Source organism: Gymnoscopelus microlampas (assembly GCF_963454915.1).
Source record: "Gymnoscopelus microlampas genome assembly, chromosome: 3".
NCBI lineage: Eukaryota > Metazoa > Chordata > Actinopteri > Myctophiformes > Myctophidae > Gymnoscopelus > Gymnoscopelus microlampas.
This window is the reverse complement of record NC_139940.1, coordinates 52,176,059-52,191,902: the sequence shown is the minus strand read 5'-3', so window position 1 is coordinate 52,191,902 and position 15,844 is coordinate 52,176,059. Positions and strand designations below refer to the sequence as shown.

At 41.2% G+C, this 15,844-nt stretch overlaps 1 protein-coding gene across 1 annotated transcript in view; it reads right to left on the bottom strand.

The window, feature by feature from the left end:
* The window catches only part of fam189b (family with sequence similarity 189 member B), a gene marked incomplete at its 3' end in the record, with an annotated part of 49,671 nt that overhangs the window by 17,583 nt on the left and 16,244 nt on the right, over nt 1-15,844 (bottom strand). The window lies entirely within an intron of this gene.

The window sequence follows — 15,844 nt, the reverse complement described above, 5'->3', positions numbered from 1 at the left end:
TCTATTTTCAAAATGCCAAAGTATAGGGATAAAGTGGTTAATGCATGTTTTACAGTAATACAAATATACAAAGTAACTAGTAACTAAAGTTTTCAAATAATTGTAGTGGAGTAAAAGTACAATATTTGTCTCTGAGATGTAGTGGAGTAGAAGTAAAAGTAGGCTACAGAAATATTAAAATACTCCAGTAAAGCAAAGATTCCTCAAATTTGTACCGAAGTACAGTACTTCAGTACATGTCATGTGCTTAGTTACTTTACACCACTGCTGCACAGGCCGTCATCTTGAGTTAGAGCCCAATTAAAGGTAGGGTAAGTGATATTTTTGGGTTAAAACAAAAAGTATTTTGTTAAAAGGTTAAAGCACTATATTCTGATAGTAATCATTGCTATAGAGTCAGCCAATCTGGAGAAAGTACCCATTTTTAAGCTTCATTTTTATAGTGTTCCAGTTCCAATTTTGCCTGCTCATTTCTTAGTGTCATCACTTCCAATTTCACTTGTTTAATCTATATCCTGATTGAGTTCTCTATCCTGATTGGATAAAATTGGAAATTAAACTGAAACTGAAACGAAAATGCATTTTCTGTTTTATAGAGATGGAGAGACAAGGAGACTCCTTTTACTGAACAAACAGCAATGAGTACTATCAGAATATAGAGCTATTTAACACTTATTTTAACCAAAGAAAATCACTTACCCTACCTTTAATTAAGTTCAGGTGCAAGTTATAGGAAAACGAAAAAGTCACACAAGTGAATGCAATCATGATTGATTATTGGCTTTCTGATGTAATCACAGCATGTTTGCATTTGACAGGAAGTAGCTAATTAAGATAGGACTTTTATGGACTTTTGACATAAAACACACAAAATATTTTTCAAAATGTCTTTGGCATCTACTGTCATTGGTATGTCTTCAATATGACGACCGATATGCGCTAAAAGTGTGTTCATTATTATTTTTGTATTTTCATTGGCACGACCAATTAGGCTTAACAAGCTCAACAACAAGCTACAGCTGTGTGGAGAGAACAAGAACTCGTATCGATGCAGAACGTAGCCAGCCTGGTTCAAAACCATAGACCCCTCCCACTCTCTGAGTATGGATTCTCATAGTCAATCAGAGTCGGAGGTGGGGGGTGGGTGTGGGTCTAACGACAAGCGAGCCAATCAGCGAATATCTGCTAAAACAAGCTGTGCGATGATGTCAGATGTAGGCGGATCCGTGGATCTCTTGTGATTGGTTTAGGGAAATTCTAATCCCCTCCCCCGTGTAATCGACTGTCACTACACTGGAGCCAACGTCAGACTTCAGGCTAGATCAAACACCACAAACACTTTTGAGCTTGAAGTTGATCATCATTTTCAATCCAGCATTACGCTGGGTTAATGCATGTGCTGGACTTTTCAGATATGGCACAGACAAATCCATCTGCAATGAGAGGTGAGCAAGTGGGTAGGAGGAATGGGCAGAATGACACAGGCAGGCAGTGGTGGACAACGTAGGGCCTGCTGTTTCCCAAACAGTGGGTCGGGACCCATTTGTGGGTCGCAGACCGATTTTTATGGGTCACAAGTCCCTTCATTTTTTGTTTCCTGCATTTTGTTTTTAATTATTTCAAGAGATTTTCAAACATGTCAAAAAAAACATTTTTGAAAAGAAATTCATTAAAAAAAGAATACATTCCATAAATTAGAAACTAAAATGTTTAATAAGTCGAAAATTGCTGATCTACAATGTTCTTCTGCTACTGTTTTCTCTAGTTTGGGTCATACAATTGCTCTTTTGGGTTGAGCTAAAAAGTTTGGGAACCATTAAGTAGGCTACTCAAGCCGGATACTCAAAAAACAATAATAGTCAAAATTGTAGATCTACAAGCTCACAACATGTCATAAGGTGGTGTGTTGTGAGCTTGTAGATCTGCTATTTTCACTTTATTTGAAATAGGGCTTGGTAGTTAATTCATGATTTTTCTCTTGTGTAGGCTAGCGGAGTACAAAGTACTGTGTGTGTGTGTGTGTGTGTGTGCGAGCATCCTCAGATAAATATGAAGACCAGCTGTCTTCTTTTTATACTCCGGATGAGGAGGAAGAGGAAGATGAGGAGCTAACCAATTTCTTGATGCAGATGAAGAAAAGTAAGGAGGAGGGAAACTGTTGTGAACGGAATAGAGGATATGCGTGTGACATCATCATCAAACCCGGAAGTTATGCAAGAATGCCTACTGAGTGTCAAAAAAATACTTTCTGGCCTTGACAGCCCATGCATCCAAACAGAAAAGTCATATCTGATTGCATTAAACAACATTAAACATTGTTAAACTAATTTTGCATGTTTCTTTGCCACTCGATTTGCCACTCGATGTGCCATTCACTTTAAGCATGCGCATCCTCTATAGGCTCTATGTAAAGCAGCCATACTTCCTTCACAGGTCTTACCAATTATACTAATGAAGGCTCTGTTCCATTCTGGTGAAACAGAGTTGGGCAAGTACACACTGCAGGACCTTGAAGTTGTCGGGGGGTCATCTGATCGTTAAGCATAACACACTGCAGGAGTTTATTCCTTGAAATCGGCTGTCATAATATCGTTGTGGTCTTCACAGCACGATTGATCCCCGACAAGGGCTGACACACTGTAGGATAGTTCACTAGGATGCTATCTCCAGAGTCAGACCCAATACATACATTTTTGTTTATTCCAATTCATTTTAATCGAGGTATCCCGTGATATGCCTCTCCCCCCCCCCCCCTCTCCCTCTCCCTCTCCCTCTCTCTCGCTCTCTCTCTCTCTCTCTCTCTCTCTCTCTCTCTCTCTCTCTCTCTCGCACGGCAAGTGCGCTAATTCCGCTGTGACAGTTGCCATGTCCGCTTATTATAAGCGACTTTGGGATTATTTTTCTGTAAAGTTGCTTGAAAGTGTAGTTGCTTTTTTGGCCTTGTTTCCTAATGTTGTTTGAACCAGTTGTTCTCAAACATTTTCATGGCAAGGACCCCCAAATTAATATTTGTCCGCAGATGCGCAGACCTCCCCCTTCTGAAAATATGTTGTGCCATAGACCCCCATACAAGATCTGTGTGGATTTGGAAAATACTCCACAACCCCCCCCCCCCCCAATGTCTTCTTTAAAAATAGCCTATCTACAACGTGAGCTTGTAGATTGGCTATTTTCAAATATCCAATGTATTTGTAAATAGGTTTAAAGTGCTCAAGTGGCCTTTTCTTGGGCTTGTTTTCATAGACCTGGTTGCTTATTTCTCTCGCAACATCTGGCAACGCTGTTCAGACACAGCGTGTGTCACAGGCATGCTGCACTCACAGACACACACACACACACACAGAGAGAGAGAGAGCTCTCGCTCTGTCTCTGTCTCTCTGTACAATTCCTCTAAAATAAACAGCCCACCAGGCTCGCTCACTTTCTCATTTAGTTTTATAATGTTAACTTAATACAGGACTGGAAGGTAATATTGTGGTAGGGACTGTTTGTTGTGGTCAGATCCAGCGACGCTCCCCTAGCCACGGTTGCTGTAATGTGCTCTCATTGGCTGCAGCGTGGATTTGCTCGCAGAATGGTCTCGGCTCCTTTCACACTGTATGATATTGTCTCTTGTCCTGTCCCAGACAGAGATGAATATCTAACAATTTAGATATCTGAAAAGCCGTCGCAGAGCGGAGAATCGCGGCCACATCGGGTCGCAGAGCCTTTCACACACACAGAGCATTTTCTCGCCGATCAAAGGCCGATCTGCGTCAGGTCGGGAGGTTTTGTCGGCGAGCGCCAAAAAATGTCGGCGACAGCAATATCGGACCTAATGTCTTGTAGTGTGTACCTGCCCTAGGTGCTGAAAGTGAGGTCCAGGGCTTCGCCAAAAAGATAGGGCCCTTGGCCTTAATTAAACCAAGTCTAAAAATGGGTCCCATTTGGTTAAATCTATACACTTTCTGATGATTTTCAGTGTGTATGTAATGTATTGGTGTCAAATGTTTGTCTTTCAGAGCATCGGTTCATTACAGGCGGTGCGTTTGTTTGGTGCAAGTTTAACAAATATCCCTTCTGGCCAGCAGTGGTAAGATCTGCTAGTTATTAAATATGACATTACACTTCTAATAGATTTACATCGTTTTTTAGGCTGTGTGTGTGAGAGCGAGAAGGAGTGACACACACTCACTCACTCACTCACTCACTCACTCACTCAACTGCATTATCCCAGATTCATTTCTCTTATCAGTTGTCATCAACTTGTAATCTCTACTCTCTTTGACTCATAAAGGTGTGTAGCCTTTATAATGTTATTAAAAGACATTGTTCTCTGCAGGTGAAAAGCATTAACCACAGGACAAAAAGAGCCAGCATAGTCTTCATTGAAGGCCCACTGAAGGACAAGATCTGCAATGGGTAAGTATATCACTGCTTCTGTAGAAGTAGATTGTTCCCCCCCATATGGATGGCGCAGTTCAAGTTGGTTAGGAATAAAAAAGGCGCTCCTCGGAGCGAAGGTCTTCGCCAGCATGAATGGCCCATGTAGGGCTGTGTCAGTCTTGAGTGGCAGCCAGAAGGACACGTTTTGCAGAAACCAAAAAGTGGAAGAGCCGATCAGCGTCTGCTCTCAGGGCCCTGTGATTGACAGACGCTAATAATATATAATGTGAATTCACGCGACCGGGATGGTTTACCAGGCTCTATAGATGCCCCTCAATGAATCCGATTCCAATTTGGCCTTGATTTGATGTTTCAGATATATGGCATATTTCGTAACTAGATTTTCTGGCCGCTATGCAGCCTGAGATTAGTTGCGTACTGACCAGCTTGGTCAGACGGACGGAAAGACAAACAGACAAACACACACATGGACAGGGGTGAAAACACAGACAATTATCTTCCTTTGTGACAGTAATGCTGATTAATTGATTGGAAGCTGATCAGTCTTAAAACTCTAGTTCAAAAACAGGTCTTTGCCTCTCTTTCTTTCTATTAAGAGGTAATAATGAGGCCACAATGAAAGTAACGAATCCCATGGTTGTAAATGATTTTCCAACGATTTCCATGTCAACCAATAAAATTATACTTCTGTTGTTGTGGTACTGTTAGCTTGACCGTGTCACTGAAAACCCTGAAGCCCTTTGACTGTGAAGAGAGCAGCCAGTTCGTGGTAAGACTCATGAATCCTGTACTTAGGGTTCAAGTTGTTCAGCTGAATCATTTCATTATGATTTTATTAAGTGCTATTTTGTTTTTATTGTGACTACTTTGATCTTATTGTATTTTTTTTATTTAACTCACATAGTACAGCTGAGGCAACATTGCAGGGAGTGAAGTGATTGTACTTAAGTGTATATGTGACAATAAAAACCTTTACAGAGTGAAGCCAAGGAGTCTGATGCTTCCATAAAATGGTCCCTGGACATGATATATGACTATATAAGGCGTATTGGTAAGCAGATCTATGTTTCTCCAGAGCAAAACTGAGGTCATTAAAGGTTGGTTGATATTTATTTTGTTGAAATAAGTGTTACATCGCTCTATATTGTGTTGGTAATCATTGCTATGGAGTGTTTGTTCAGTAACGGGGGTTTCTCCAGCTCTTTAGTAAATAGCAATATCCAGGTCGGGACACCAATTTTATGCAGTCAGGAGAGAGAACTCGTACAGGATTAACACGTGAAATTGGAAGTGATGACACAAAGAAATGAGCCGACAAAATTGGAACTGGAACAGATGATAGATGGGTACTCTCTTCTGATTGGCTGAAATTGGCAACCCACCTCGACATCTATTTTCTGTTTATTAAAGAGCTGGAGAGACTAGGAGACTACTGAACAAGTTACTATAATTATTGAATATTTATATTGATGTTTGTATTATTTGTACAGGTTACAGTCATTTCAACATTATTGATATTTTTGTTTTCACAGCATGTGAACACTTCACCGGATCATTCCTCGAATACATCAGTCATGATATGAGTAAGTTCACGTTGTAGAGCTTTTTGCAGTAGTAGAGAAATCACATGCCTTTCATTGATAGTACTGCGTCGCTACTATAGGCTCTATGCACAGCAGCCATATTGGAAAGAAATTGGGCCTCTTCTTACTTCCTTCACAGGTGATACCAATGATACTAATGAAGGCTCTGTTCCATTCTGGTCAGGGTGCTGATATCGTGCATGTTGGCTCACTAGAAACACTCCATTTGGTTCCCAAATGGTGGGTGTGTAACTCTGAGAGTGTACAAATGGAACCAAATGGACCCGTAAGGGTCCATTTGGTTCATTACGGGTCCATTTGGTTCCATTTGTACACTCTCAGAGTTATGGGGGTCCTTGAAAATAAGACAACCACTATGCCACACTAAATGGAACAGAGCCTTAATTAGTATCATTGGTAACACCTGTGAAGGAAGTAAGGAAGCGGCCCAATTCATTCCCAATATGGCTGCTGTGCATAGAGCCTATTTTGAACCTTGAACATCTGAACTTCCTCCTCCATCTGCTGGGCACTTCTCTCCCTCCTGTCCTGAGCACACTCCCTCTCTGAACACTTGAACACCGTCCTCTCCGTCTCCACTGCTCCCCCCAGGTTATCCAGTGAGGAGGACCTTCCCCCTGGGAAGTTCTGGGGAGACCCCAACCACCTCCAGTGACCTGGTGAAGATGGAGGAGTTTCAGGGTCCCAAGGAGGAGGAGGAGGAGGAGGAGGAGGAGGAGGAGGAGAAGAGGAGCGCCACCAAGCAGCAGGAGGAAGTCAGAAGGAAGTCTAAGAAGAGGCGTCTTCCTGATCGAACCCTTGCTGCCTACAACCGAGCCAACGAGAAGCTCGTTCATTACATGGTTAACCAGCGCATGGTAGAGAAAAGACTGCTGGTATGGATAGATGATAGATGGTTTAGTGGCTAGGCGGATAGATGGATACATTCCTGAAAATGTTAACTTTATTATTATGTAGTAATTGAATTAAACTGGACTGCAGCCATGCTGAATTCTTTGCCAAATTTAATGGCGTGCAGATTTTGATTGATTGAATACTTTATTAGTCAGACATGTAAACAGCACAGGGAACCGTCTGACATTAAGGCTAAAAGGAACATTTTAGACACCAAAAAGTTTGAGAACTACTGATTTTAGAAGGCATTTGTAGAATCGGCCTCGGGTCTTAATGGGTTAATAGAAAAGGTAATGTGTAAACAAACAGAGAAAAATATTTATTTACACAACACCCTGATGATAGTTGCTGTCAAACAAGTCTATGAAGCTATCTCTGAAATCGATGAAAATGTTTAATCTGCAACACAATAGGCTCTATGCACAGCAGCCATATTGGACAGAAATTGGGCCCCTTCCTTCACAGGTGTTACCAATGACACTAATGACGGCTCTGTTCCATTTAGTGTAGCACAGTGGTTTTCAAACTTTTTAATTTCAAGGACCCCCATAACTCTCAGAGTTACACCCTCTCAAGGAACCATGAGGGTCCCTGGACCACACTTTGAGACCCACTAGTATTTCTAGTGAGCCCACATGCACAATATTAGCACCCTGACTCTGTTTGACCAGAATGGAACAGAGCCTTCATTAGCATCATTGGTAACACCTGTGAAGGAAGTCAGAAGAGGCCCAATTTTTCTCCAAAATGGCTGCTGTGCATAGAGCCTATTGTATACAATATGTAGTGGGGGGGTCTTGTCTTCTCCATCACTGTCCCTCATGGCCTCCCTCCTCTCCCCACAGGCAGTGATCAGTGGACAGCAGCGATCCACCTGGCTGCACTCATTCCTGGACATCAATCCCAGGAGGAACGTGGTGCCCACCTACCTGACGGATGACAACCAGGTAGAGAAGGTGTACAGATACCTGAAAGAGGTCTTGGACGCGGCCCCGGCTCCGCTCACCGCTCCCTGCCCGGCTGATACAGAACGGATCCGTTTTGTCTCATTTCTCTTTTGGGTCTTCAGCTAAAACGTTTGGAAACCACTGCATTATTCGACATTTAAGTTCTCACATCGATGTAAATATGCCAGAGTTAGCGTCAGAGTTGGGAGCCTTAAGGCAACACGTTGGTGTAAAATGCTACAGTAGCTTGGGCACTCTGTCTGGGGAAAGAATAGGCTCTATGCACAGCACTCTGTCTGGGGAAAGAATAGGCTCTATGCACAGCAGCCATATTGGGAATGAATTGGGCCCCTGCCTTACTTCCTTTACAGGTGTTACCAATAATACTAATTAAGGCTCTTTTCCATTTAGTGTGGCATAGTGGTTGTCTTATTTTCAAGGACCCCCATAACTCTGAGAGTGTACAATTGGAACCAAATGGACATTTGGTTCCATTTGTACACTCTCAGAGTTACACACCCACCATAAGGGGCCATTTGGGAACCAAAATGGAGTGTTTCTAGTGAGCCAACATGCACGATATCAGCACCCTGACCAGAATGGAACAGAGCCTTCATTAGTATCATTGGTAACACCTGTGAAGGAAGTAAGAAGAGGCCCAATTTCTTTCCAATATGGCTGCTGTGCATAGAGCCTATTGTGCCACCAGCACACAACGGTTTAAAGGCTAATCATGCATGTCTTCTCAGGTAAAGTGTGTTGTGACCATGTGTCGTCTTGTGCAGGCTGTCATCTATGCCATAGCAGGAGTGAACGACGTGTCCATAGAAACGGCACAGAAGAAGTTCCTGACAGGGAGACGAATTGGCAACAGGTACGAGCTGAGGTTTCAACTTCATGTTGTTTGCAGTTACGAATTTTGCGGATCATAAAATAGGCCTGTCACAATTTTTACATAATCTCAATGATTTGAGATAATCGCAATTATTTTGGCATCATAATCGTTTCCATGTTGAAAGAAATGTCATACATTTCCCCCAAAATAGCAGATCTACAAGCTCACAATGTGTTGTCATAATGTTCAATGCCAAAAACACAATTCAATCACAAAAAAGTAAAACTGTCATGATTGCGAAGCCCCAGTCATAAATGAGTTTGTGACGTTTGTTTACGTGCATCTCGTCTTAGGGAAAGGGAAGAATTTGAATGGCTGTTGGAGCAGGAGATTAAACGAAGATCAAGACTTCAGCGTTCAGAAGTGACCTCATCCCTGACCTGCACTGAGTGATCCACACAGGCTGCAACTCTTAATCCCGGTTCAGACCGGGAACGCATCTTTGTCATTTTAAGAAGTCTTTGGCTATTCAAAAAATCGTGGAAAATGTGTGCAAATCTTTGGGGACAAAAAAAAAAAAAAAAAAAAAAAAAAAAAAAAAAAAAATATATATATATATATATATATATATATATATATATATATATATATACGTGTGTGTGTGTGTGTGTGTGTGTATGTATATATATATATATATGTATGTATGTATGTATGTATGTATGTATGTATGTATGTATGTATGTATGTATGTATGTATGTATGTATATATATATATATATATATATATATATATATATATATATATATATATATTTTTTTTTTTTTTTGTTTTAAGCGAACATTTGTAACACAAATCTTTGCTTCTGGGATTCAACAAATGTAGATGTTTTTTTTTGCTTTCTTAAAGGACGACTTCACCGATTTTCAACCTATCTTCATATAATAGGTCCTCACTAATACTCATGCTAAAATGGTACCATTTTTTTCTACTTGGTCTGTGTCTCATATGAGGGCTGTGGACAGTCCAGAAACCCGTCTACCAGTGACATCATCGTTAGGCATGATTTTTTTTTCCAACAAGATTTCACATTTTTTATTTCGATTTTTATTGATTTATTTTGATGATGTCACTGGTAGACGGGACTCTGAACTGTCCACAGCCCTCCTCTGAGACACAGACAGAGTAAGAAAAGAATGTACCAATTTATCATGAGTATTAGTGAGGACCAATTATATGAAGATAGGTTGAAAATCGGTGAAGTCGTCCTTTAACATGTTGCTATAATATCAGTGATCCTCAAACTTTTTTCATGTCAAGGACCCCCAAAATGATATGTATTTGTCCGTGGACCCCCCCATCTCAAAATATGTTGTCCTAGGGACCCCCCCCAGAAGCAAAGATTTGAGTTTAAAATATATATATTCAAAGATTTGCACACATTTTCACGATTGTCTAGAAATAATTATAGATATACAAGCTCATATGAGCTTGTATATCCGCTATTTTTGAATTGCCAAAGAAATCTTAAAATGACACAGATGTGTTCCTGGATTGAATGGGTTAATTTATGAGGTGGAACATAAACTTAATATGTACAGTACTAGGGGCGGCAGTGGTCCAGGAGGTAGAGCGACCACTTGGGGAAACGGAAGGTTCCCAGTTCGATCCCGGGCTCCCTCAGAGTTGGTATCGAAGTGTCCTTGAGCAAGACACTGAACCCCTAATAGGCTCTATGCACAGCAGCTGTATTATCACTTCCTTCACAGGTGTTACCAATGATACTAATGAAGGCTCTGTTCCATTTAGTGTGGCACAGTGGTTTCCACAACCCCCATAACTCTGAGAGTGTACAAATGGAACCAAATGGACCCTTACGGGTCCATTTGGTTCCATTTGTACACTCTCAGAGTTACACACCTGTAAGGGGCCATTTGGAAGCCCATGAGGGTCCCTGGACCCCAACTGTAGACCCACTGGTGTAACAGAGTGTCTCCAGTGGGCCAACATGCACAATATCAGCACCCTGACTCTGTTTGACCAGAATGGAACAGAACCTTCATTAGTATCATTGGTAACACCTGTGAATGTCTTCATAATCTATTACTCCCGATGAGCAGGTTGGTGTCTTGCATGGTTTCCTCTGCCGTTGGTGTATGAATGTGTGTGTGTGAATGGGTGTACTGTATGTACTGCACATTGTAAAGCACCTTGGATAAAGGCACTATGTAAATGCACCATTTATGTCATTTAATCCTTTTATGTTACATAACTGACAGACAGTGTTATTTGCATGTCAATCGTCATATTATAAACTTTTTGGGTGAAATGATTAAGAAATATCTTTAATTTTCTGTTTTCTGAAAAAATACATAGGCCATTATTTTAAGGTGGCACATTTTTCTTTTCACTCCACTACAATTTAGTCACAAGTTACTTTATAGATTTTGATTATTTGATTTGATTATACATTTTGAAAACTTGTGAAATGGGACGATCTATGTAATGAGTACATTTACTTTTGGTACTTTAAATATATTTTGATGACAATACCTTTGTACTTTCACTCAATAAATGTTGAATTTACTTGTAACAGAGTATTTCTACATTGTGTTATTGTTATTTTACTACTACTTCCACCATTACATCAACCTGTTTTCTTCATGATAAATAGTAGAAACCCATCTTTAGCTTTTCAGCATGGTCAATGGTGATGTTTATTAGTGGCTGATGGGTGTTCTCTCCTCTCTCTCTCTCTCTCCTTTTTCTTTTTTAGTTTTGATTTTACAATGTGGGCATTTCACAGATGCTCTCATCCAGAGCGACTTACAATAAGCAAGGTAATCACATACATCAAATGCAGTTATCACAGTTAAGCCAGGAACCTCGCATCAGTCTAAACAATATATTTTCAAACATAATAATCTTTACATTTAAACTATAGGATACCAGGTAAACAATGAATCTAGCATTTGTCTAAATAACATTTTAACATTGTGGTCAAGAAAAAGCAAGTCTATATAAGTAACAACAACACGAGAACAAATGACCAAGGTCTGTCTGTGTGGTCGTCATATCTAGGTCATTATATTGTCGATTGCCTCTAATCTGTGACCAACATGGCTTGAAAAGTAATGACTACTACATTTAGATTGCAAGAAGCTTCATGCTCCAAAAGGAAGAAGAAACCTATTGGTTTTGGTGACCCCATGACCTTTACTCTAGTGCCACCACCAGGTCAAACTTTAAAAGGACAACAGTTTTAGGCCTCTGTGAAAAAATCGAAGAAATGCTGTAAAATATTGACAAATCTTCCCTTATGGGGGTCCCTGGCACTAAATCTTTTCAAATGGGGGTCCGCAGCCAAGCATATCAATTTGGCTGCGGACATTGATATGTGACATGACATGACAATGTTTGAGAACACCACACACACACACACACACACACACACACACACACACACACACACACACACACACACACACACACACACACACACACAATTTAAACTTTATTCCTTTTATTCAGGAAGCAGCATGTATGTAAACATACACATGACAGATATGACAGATGCATCACATGTGTCCCATACAGGTTCCATACTGCACACACATGGAATGTTTAACAGGTTGTGAAAGAAAAGCAGAGTGAAAATATACATGGAATCCATCCAGAGGCTCTTCTGAATGGGATTATATATTAGATCAAAGTAAAAAAAAAAGTAAAAACAAAACATAAAGGATAATAGGCTCTATGCACAGCAGCCATATTGTAAGACATTCACAGGTGTTACCAATGATACTAATGAAGGCTCTGTTCCATTCTGGTCAAACAGAGTCAGGGTGCTGATATTGTGCATGTTGGCTCACTGGAAACACTCCCAAATGGCCCTTCACGGGTGTGTAGTTATGGGGGTCGTGGAAAACTGAAATTCAAAAATCTGAGAACTACTGTGCTACACTAAATGGAACAGAGCCTTCATTAGTATCACTGGTAACACCTGTGAAGGAAGCGATAATAATGGCTGCTGTGCATAGAGCCCATTTCTTCCTCTCGTATCCCCCCCCCCCTTATCTCCTTCGGTTCTCCCTTCATATCTACTCCTCCCTCATCTCTCTCTCTCTCTCTCCTTCTTGTACTTGCTTCAATGCTCTGTCTATTATCTCACCTCCATCCATCCATCTATCTATCCATCCATTCTCTCCTCTCTTGACTCATGTTTTCATATTGCACTTATCTTTTCCTCTCTTCCACATTCTCAGCCCTCCATGCAGACACATAACAACACAGGCCTTCTTCTACCAACCCAGGTCCTACTGCTGTTTACCAGGACCTCTAGTTCTGCTGGTTTTACCTCCTACCAGGACCTCTAGTACTGCTGGTTTTACCTCCTACCAGGACCTCTAGTACTGCTGGTTTTACCTCCTACCAGGACCTCTAGTACTGCTGGTTTTATCTCCTACCAGGACCTCTAGTACTGCTGGTTTTACCTCCTACCAGGACCTCTAGTACTGCTGGTTTTATCTCCTACCAGGACCTCTAGTACTGCTGGTTTTACCTCCTACCAGGACCTCTAGTACTGCTGGTTTTACCTCCTACCAGGACCTCTAGAACTGCTGGTTTTACCTCCTACCAGGACCTCTAGTACTGCTGGTTTTACCTCCTACCAGGACCTCTAGAACTGCTGGTTTTATCTCCTACCAGGACCTCTAGTTCTGCTGATTTTATCTCCTACCAGGACCTCTAGTACCGCTGGTTTTATCTCCTACCAGGACCTCTAGTACTGCTGGTTTTATCTCCTACCAGGACCTCTAGTACCACTGGCATTATCTCATACCAGGCCCTCTGGTGTTACTGGTTTTATCTGATACCAAGACCTATATTATTGCTGGTTTACCAGGACCTCTAATACTGCTGGTTTTCTATCTTACCAGGACCTCTGGTACTGCTGGTTTTGTATACTACAAGGACCTTTAGTACTGCTGGTTTTATATACTACAAGGACCTCTAGTACTGCTGGTTTTATATCCTGGCTACCAGGACCTCTAGTACTACTGGTTTTATATCCTGGCTACCAGGACCTCTAGTACTGCTGGTTTTATATCCTGGCTACCAGGACCGCTAGTACTGCTGGTTTTATATCCTGGCTACCAGGACCTCTAGTACTGCTGGTTTTATATCCTGGCTACCAGGACCTCTAGTACTGCTGGTTTTATATCCTGGCTACCAGGACCTCTAGTAGTTATCTATCCTACCAGTGGTTTTCTATCTGTGTATAAATAGTACATCACATTTTGCATCCATGGAATGTCTGGTGAATAGCTGGACTAACTGGATTAGTCATTTAAATCCAGATATAATTAGTTGTAGAACGAATGCAGCTTCTTGGACAGGGGACTTGTACACTGTGTAGCATTGTACAGGATACAAGATAACTAACATGAAGTGGGAGCAATAGCTGTCTCTGTAAGTATTGTAAAAAGACAGCTATATGAAGTGCACAAGACATCAGAATTAAGGGATTTTCACACGGGGAGCGATTCCACTTTCACATCACACCTTACAGGTGTAAACAAAGTGGGTGAAATGATGTTTCGCACAAAAACGTTACATAATTTGTGCTCGCGTACCCGCTTACATCCACAGGGTCGCACAGCGCGCCTCATGAGAACAGATGCTTATATGCATTGACGCGAGTGAGTGTGTGTGTGTGTGTGAGAAAAACACGAACGCTCACCTCTCATTGAAAGTGAACTACCCGTCGCTTCCCGTGTGAAAGGCCCTTAAGAAAGGTGCGCTCAGTAGAGCGAAAATCTCCACCAGGAGGCACATCCTTAACAATAATTGCATTGTACTCAGTGAAGTTTCTTTGTTCAGAATCAACTGGCGGAGATTAACAAGACTTATGACTCTTTTTGACTACAAAGTGTAACCCAGAATCTTCCAGAACCTGAAACTTTCCAGAACCCGTTAAGTTCGGAGATGTTTTGTTTCCATAGAGAACCGAAGTCTGACATAAGTGCCGCTAGATGGCGCTATCTCCCTGGGTAACAAGAGTTATTCTTTCTATTGAAAATAACATAGGGTCTCAATAGCATCGTGGCATATAGAACTGTGCTCCAAAAATAAACAAATGAGGCCGCCGATTTTACTCATATGGATATGAAGCATCAACTGACAGTGAAAAAGTACTAATTTATCCAAAGAGTAAGAAAACAAATCAATTTTATCCAAAACACACAGACGTTATCAAATGCAACTCAATATCATAAACGACACAGTCACATACCTGACAGAATCGCCGGGCTTTGGAACACAATTTTTATATGGCTCAATGCTAAGATGACCCTATGGTATTTTCAATAGAAAGAAATACTTCTGTGACCATGGGGATAACGGAGGACTTCGATACTCCATTAACTAGACCCAGGGAGGTAATTCATTACAAAAAAAGAGAAATAGCTGAAAAGCTCACAGTCTTTAAGTTTTGTGTGGCTTGTAGATCAACTATATATAACATTTGAAAGCACCACGTTCTGAATTCTGGGTTCCAAGTACTTAGGGTTAGTACTATACCTCCTGAGCAGGGCCCAACATTAGGTTCTGGAGAACCTTTCTGAAACAAGAGCCATAGCGTATGGAAACAAACCCAGAACCTGTTCGTTGACACGGCACGGTTCACTAATAGTTCTTGTAGTTGGAAAAGAGCCATTTTGACGAGTCAGAGCGCTAACAGCTAATGATAGCTTTGAACGGAGGAATGTTCAAGCAGTCATGTAAGACTTTTCATCATATTTGGTCATAATGTAACACAGTTTTATTTTCAAGGACCCCCCATAACTCTGAGAGTGTACAAACGGAACCAAATGTACCCGTAAGGGTCCATTTGGTTCCGTTTGTACACTCTCAGAGTTACAGAGCTGTAAGGGTCCATTTGGAACCTCCCTCAGGTCCTGGACCCGACTTTGAGAACAAACAACATCATTTGTGGTCTTCTTTAGCTTAGTGTTTCACAACTAGTGGGTAGGGACCCAAGAGTGGGACGCTAGACATCAGGAGAAGAACAAATATAAAAACAAACAGGAAGGGGTTTACAGGTAGTTTTCGAACTGGTCCTCAAAATAACCAACAATAATTCTGCTGCACTATGACCCAAAACCACCTCAGAGAAGAAGGA